This window comes from Electrona antarctica (genome assembly GCF_951216825.1).
Source record: "Electrona antarctica genome assembly, chromosome: 8".
Taxonomy (NCBI): domain Eukaryota; kingdom Metazoa; phylum Chordata; class Actinopteri; order Myctophiformes; family Myctophidae; genus Electrona; species Electrona antarctica.
Window position 1 is genome coordinate 29,574,119 of NC_136789.1, and position 7,254 is coordinate 29,581,372.

Below are 7,254 nucleotides of genomic sequence, written 5' to 3' on the forward strand. Positions count from 1 at the left end.
TTAAGGGATGAGCTTGTAAAGTTGGGATGGGCACAAAATTAATATTGTTATTAGGCAGGTGGTCCGCGGACCCCCAAGTGGTCTGAGCGCAAACTCTGGAAGCCAATCTTAGTGAATCACGATGGAATATGAAAAATCTGAAAGACCCCTTTCGTTTAATGACTATCGATACTGTCGGCCTCCTAGTGGCACTATAACAGGCCCATGTGAAAATGTTGGTGCAATCCAGCCAACGGTGCTGGAGATTATCTGATCACAGATGGACGGACACACAAGGTTTACAGCAACTATAGTCGCAAATACTTGCAAGTCCTTGTAACAAAACAGTTTTAAGGACATAGTCACATGTCTTCGTTCCTACTCTCACCTATGGTCATGAAGTGTGGGTAATGACCGAAAGAATAAGGTTGCGAATACAATCAGCCGAAATGAGTTTTTTTCGATGGGTGGCTGCATGGCATCTCCCTTAGAGATAGGGTGAGTTGTTCAGTCACACGAGAGAGACTCGGAGTATAGTCGCTGCTTCTTCGCCTGAAAAGGAGCCAGCTTAGGTGGTTCGGGCATCTGGTTAGGATTGCCTCTCGGGGGTCTCCCTATAGGGAGGTCCTCGAGGCATGTCCCACTGGGAGGAGAAGACCCCGTGGCAGACCAAGGCGCAGTTGGAGGAAACAAATCGACTCACTGGCCTTGGAACGTCTCGGGATCCCCCAGGAGGAAGTCACTAATGTTTGCTCTGGAGAGGGAAGTCTGGAGCACTCTGGTGGAGCTGTTGCCCCCCGTGACCCGACTACGGATAAGCGGTTGAAGGATGGATGGATGAGTGTCATTATTAGTCCGACGGCTCATTGTTCCGACAGACTTGCGCATTACTAACACTAACCCTAACCCTAACCACATGTGACGCGCATAGTCGGAGTAATGTGATGTTGGAGTTATGGGCAGTCCCCGGGGGTGAATAGAGCGTCGCAGTCCCGCCCCCTACCAGGGCCCAGGAAATTATTCTCCGTTCATTTTCCTCATAGACATTTCAGAAAGTATTTATTTAAAGACGTTTACGCCGCGGACAAAGCCAACTCGAGTCGTGACAAATCATGACAACAAACACAATTTTTTGGGCCGAACAAATAATTAGAAAGAAGAAAAAAACGGCAGGTTACAACACTTTTTTGTTGTTTTTCTTCTTTGTAATTATTTGTTTGGTCCAAAATATTGTTTGTGTTGTCATGAGTTGTCACGACTCGAGTTGGCTTTGTCCGCGGCGTAACCGTCTTTAAATAAATACTTTTTGAAATGTCTATGGGAAAAATGCATTGGAATTCATTTCCTGGGCCATGGTAGGGGGCGGGACTGCAACGCTCTATTGGCATCTTAGATAGTATAACTCTATGATTGACATTGGTATGTCTTCAGTGACTGTTGGTGCATGACTCAAGGAAAACAAACAAAAAACAAATCAAAGAGAGGGTCTATTTTTGGGGCACAGGAAGTGGGGTGCTGAGGGCACTGAAGCACCCCCTGGTGGTGGTGTTGGGGGGGGTTGTACAAATAATAAATAAATAAATAATAAATATATATATATATATATATATATATATATATATATATATATATATATATATATATATATATATATTACAACAACAACAATAATGTATTTAACTTGGGGGAATAAAATACATGAAAAAGTTGTTTCTTTGAGTAATATGTCTGTTGCCTAGGTCGTCGTAGGAACCTTTGTAACAGGTACTGCGTGACACAGGGACCTGTTAATGGTTCCACCTCTGTTCACATGTGGATGGTTGGATAAATTCATGGGGAAAGGGAAGGCACTTTCTTCCAAATATAGGTAAGACATGTACATTATTGTTCATTGCTGCTGCTGCTGCAATGAAACTTGAAAGCAGTTTTGAAGAGGTCTTTATATGATCAATTATTTTTTAACTGTCAGATGGGGGATTTCCTCCTCCTTGGGTTGTCGAGGTGTCCATCCTTAGTGCCTTATACACCTGTGGAGGTGGGGAGAATTATGTTTACAACTTGGCTTTGACATTTTGGGCAGTAGTAAAGTAGCCTAGCCTACCTCTGTTTGGTTTGTTGTGCTGACCATATAACCTTATTTTCATGCAGTGTCCAAAGTAGTGGTTGGTTGGTGGTGGTAGCCCAAGATTTAGGTTCATCTTGGTTTTCTCTCCATTGTAAATGCGCAACAGAACCCTGGCCGCTAGGGGCGCTTAACAAGATGGCCGCCAGATTCCGGTGGATTAAAATACCTTTTTTTTATTGAAAACTACGGTCGTTCGGTGTGTAATTGTTTTGCGTACACCCACCGGACAAGTGGGGCAAAGGATAAAGGAGCTTAGATTTTGCATTTGTACAAAAGGTAAGAGTGATTTTGAGGCACAAACGTTCGCCCCGGGTCAAGCATTTGGCAGTAGAGCCGCTTAGACTCTCGTAGAGAGATTCGTCAGAATCTAAAATACTCTACAAGAGTCTAAATATATTGGGCTAGGTTCAGGTTGGTGGTCCTACTCGTTACACATTCTCCTTGGGTCCTCCCCCTGCTTTGTCTTCATCCGTAAAAGTAAAATGCTTCCTTTTACTTGTAGGAGTGTAGGAGGGGAACTTTGTGATTGTTTTTGGGGGGTGGTGGGGGGGGGAGGTGAAAAGGTGACCACCAAAATGGTGGTTGTATATTTTGGTGGTCACCTTAAAGGACCACTTCACCACTTTTCAACCTATCTTCATATAATAGGTCCTCACTAATAATCATGAAACAATGGCGCAATTTTTTTTCTACTCGGTCTGTGTCTCATAGGAGGGCTGTGGGCAGTTCAGAAACCGTCTTCCAGTGACATCATCGATGGGGAATACAAGCTAATAGAAACTGCAGGCTTTCTAGTCCTGAAAAGTTGCAATGTAAAAAATGGAAGCCATCGTTCTCACGATAATGAAAATCTAAACATTTTTGTAAGCCTAATGATGATGTCACTGGAAGACGGTTTCTAAACTGCCCACAGCCCTCCTATGAGACACAGACTGAGTAGAAAGAAATCGTGGCATTTTATCATGATTATTAGTGAGGACCTATTATATGAAGATAGGTTGAAAAGTGGTGAAGTGGTCCTTTAATCAGCTAAAACTTGTTATGAATTGGCACAAAAAATAGGGTGATGATTGGCAAATGTCACATTGTCTTAATCTTATGAAGTGGGTCACCGTTTAGGCAAATAGTCTAAACTCTCTTTTTCTCATGGTTTTTCCAATTCCAACCCTTAAGCAGTAAGCTCCCCCCCCTGAAGGCAAGTCACCATTTTGGATGGGAGGGGTGAGCTGGGAAAACAGTCCACAAATACCTCTGTCATGATGATGGCGGCAGGATAATCCTGTCAGTGACAGGCGGGCCCGTGGTGGTTGCTGATACTGCGGAAATGGCTAAAACATAGAGGCAGCCTCATGCTCCTCCAATTGACACTATGAATGTTCGGCCGACCCAATGAGTATAGTTAGGGATCAAGCAAATGTCTCACCGATGCCATGGGATTTTTGAGTGGTGCAACCACTCCAAGGAACAGCAATGTCCGTGTTTGTTGTTCACCTATATGAGAGAGAGAGAGAGAGAGAGAGAGGAGAGAGAGAGAGAGAGAGAGAGAGAGAGGAGAGAGAGAGAGAGAGAGAGAGAGAGAGAGAGAGAGAGAGAGAGAGAGAGAGAGAGAGAGAGAGAGAGAGAGAGAGATGAGAGAGAGAGAGAGAGAGAGAGAGAGAGAGAGAGAGAAGAGAGAGAGAGAGAGAGAGAGAGAGAGAGAGAGAGAGAGAGAGAGAGAGAGAGAGAGAGAGAGAGAGAGAGAGAGAGAGAGAGTTCACACGGGTGTGATTTTTTTATAGAAGTGTAGGATGATCAGCGGTGGCCGAACGGATTGCGGAGCGGTCGGATACCGGAAGGTCGCCAGTTCGAATCAGCGGTCCGACACGTTAAAATTACCACCGCTGAAGTGCCCTTGAACAAGGCATTGAACCACTACGATGAAATGTTCTATGAGCAGGGCCTGGCTGGAAACAAGTTCTTGAGCTTAGCCCAGATACCCTGGGTAAATATAGTAATCATTTCATTTCATCACACACGCCTAAGCATGATGCTCAGGGACGTGCAGATAGTGTTGGAGGGGCAGGGGCTTAAATATCCCGTAAGAGGGCACTTTTGGACAAGAAAATAGCAGATCTACAAGCTTGTAGATCAGCTATTTCAGGGTCCGCAACCCAGCACTCTTTAGCTATAGAGATGCGGTGTAACGACATGGATTTATAAACACATTTGTTTCAACGCAAAATACTGTGTTCAAGTTCAGGAGACTTCAGAAAAAAAGCAATTCTCCTGAAGGCTGCCTTCCGGCATGGCATGGAAAGGAGAGAGGAGTGGCATTTGCATTTCTTCCACCATGTAGTAAATGCTGCATCCGTGGTCTGGAGAGGACAGTTGTTTTACAGACGGGTAAAAGGGCAGTTGTTTTACAGACGGGTAAAAGGGCAGGGGCTGAAGCCCCCTTTGATGTCTATGTGTGCACGTCCCTGATGATGCTAGAGCAGGGGTGGGCAACTGGCGGCCCGGGGGCCACATGCGGCCCCCACCTTCACTTAATGCGGCCTCAGGTAATATTGGTTTCAGCCGTTTACAATTCCACAACATGCAAACATGACCCGCTTTAATTACTTCAGTCTAAATTAGTAGCTCATTGCTCAACACACGTATAATTAAAGGCATTTGAAATTACATAAAAATGATAATTTTCAGGATTCCAATTCATAGCAAAAAAATTATTCAAGATTTCAATTTGAAAATAGCAAAAATAGCCGATCTACAAGCTTCAAAACGTGTCGCAGCACGACGCGTTTTGAGCTTGTAGATCGGCTATTTTGCTACGACAGTAGCCTAATATATGGCCCTGAGTGAGTGTGGAAATATAGTGGCCCTCTCCATCGTCAAAGTTGCCCACCCCTGTGCTAGAGCGAGGGCATCCATGGAATCTCCCAGGGACCTACGGATGGACACTTGACCAATATTTGACGAGTTGTGAATGAGAATGAGCAGATATCTATTAATTACAATCAGAGGCGGATTTACCGTTGGGCTAGGGTGGGCTGAAGCCCGGGGGCCCCCGACTAGGGGGGCCAAAAAAATAATATATATATATATATATATATATATATATATATATATATATATATATATATATATTTTTTTAATTATAAAATTGTAAAGTGAAATCCAATTCAAGTGAAATGTGTGTATTGTTATTGTATTTAGTTGTATTATGGTTAAACCATTGAGAGCTTCTGCCTGCCTGCCTCTCTTTTTAGGGGCCTGGGTACCCCAAAATGAAAACAAAATAGCCCAACTGCTTTCCGGGATGCGCTGCTCCGCCGCGCGCCCCAAGGGGGGCCCTCAAATTTGCTCCAGCCCGGGGGCCCTCAGCAAGGTAAATCCGGCTCTGATTACAATTGTCGGATTGACTTCGAAAACGGAAGCTCTGTGGCTGTCCATTGGAAATAATAAAAATATGAAGTCAATGTGAAACAATAAACACTAAAAGGTGACATGTCACTGGTGGTGACATAACACAAGGGTCTGACGCAGAACCTTTTTTAGAACGTCCTATATGCATACATACTTCTGTCTTTGTTGTTTGGCTTTGGGGAGTTACGGCATCTTTGTTCAGTCAAGTGAGATCTTGAAATACTGGGCTCCCACAAGGCTGACTGCGTGACGCTTGCTCGCTGAGCGACTGGTGGTTCATATACCCCCCCAGGGGTCGACGACAAGGGGATGTTTTTCGATAAACAAAGATTTCCTGTTGTCCACACAGAGGTGCAAACGGATGCTTTTATTGAAGCCAAGTTTATGCCATGCGCTAGGAGGGAACTTCCCCTCCAGTGGTCGGAGCGGAGCTTCAGCGATGGCTGATTCTTTTTCATGTCTGAAACACACGCTTGCTGCGAGCTAGTGAAAACAAACTCGGCCGACTTCAGCAGGGGGTATTGTTGTATGCTCACATACTAGGGGCTCCATTCTCGTCAGCTAAACCCCTTATCCCTAATCTTCATTGCCTTTTTTTCTTTTTTCTTTTTTTTTCTTCTTTTTTACTATTTTGAAAAACTTTTTTTGAATAGTTCAACTAGCCAATCTACATTGACACGTTTGTAGACTGGCCATTTTAACTATTAAAAAATGTTTTGCAAAATAGTAAAAAAAAAAAAAAAAAAAAAGGCAAAGAAGTTTAGGGATAAGGGGTTTAGCGGTGACGAAAATGGAGCCCTAGGGCAGGGGCTATAGCTTAAAGGGGAAAACCACTAATTTTCAACATTTTACAAAAGTCCCCCCATTTTGTGTTTCCTAGAACTGTAATTATGAAAAAAATCATTAACATGGTGAAACACATCTTGATGACATCATCAAGATGTGTTTCACCATGTTAATGATTTTTTTCAGACCTCTAGTTCTAGGAAACACAGAATGGGGGAACTTTTTGTATTATTTCCACACAACAGCTCTAAGGTACATTAATGACATAGTAAAATGTTGAAAATGAGTGGAATGCCCCTTTAACCCTTATCCCTAAACTTATTTGCCATTTTCTTTACTATTTTAAAAAACCTTTTCAAATAGTTCAAATAGCTGATCTACAAGCTCACAACATGTAGTTGTAGATCGGCTAGTTGAACTATTCAAAAATGTTTTTCAAAATGGTAAAAAAAAAGGCAAATAAGTTTAGGGAAAAGGGATAAGGGTGGCACAAGATGGAGCCCTAAGTCTGCTACATACTGATCTCTCTCTCTCTCTCTCTCTCTCTCTCTCTCTCTCTCTGAACTATAGGTACTGGTAGGTGTATCTCTGACCTTGTTAGTTTCTTCTGTTTTTTCTTCCTTTTTTTGAGGGGCGCGATCCCCTCCCATGCTTCTATCCCAGATTTGTCTGTTTGTGTGAACACAAGCACGATGATTTCATTGGCTGATCACCCCACACAGAGCGATGATTTGATTGGCTGAGCAAAGTATACATATTGAGGATAAAAGTGAGGGCGGCAAAGTGAAGGCGCCAAAAGTGATTGATTTCATTGGCTGAGCACGGAATGTGATGTATGATAATTGATTGATTGATTGATTGATTGAAGAATTTATTAACAGTTTGCAGAATTACAGTACATTTCAAGCACAAACTCAATACAAAGGCTGTTAACTGTGAGTGGACGACCCAATTAAGCA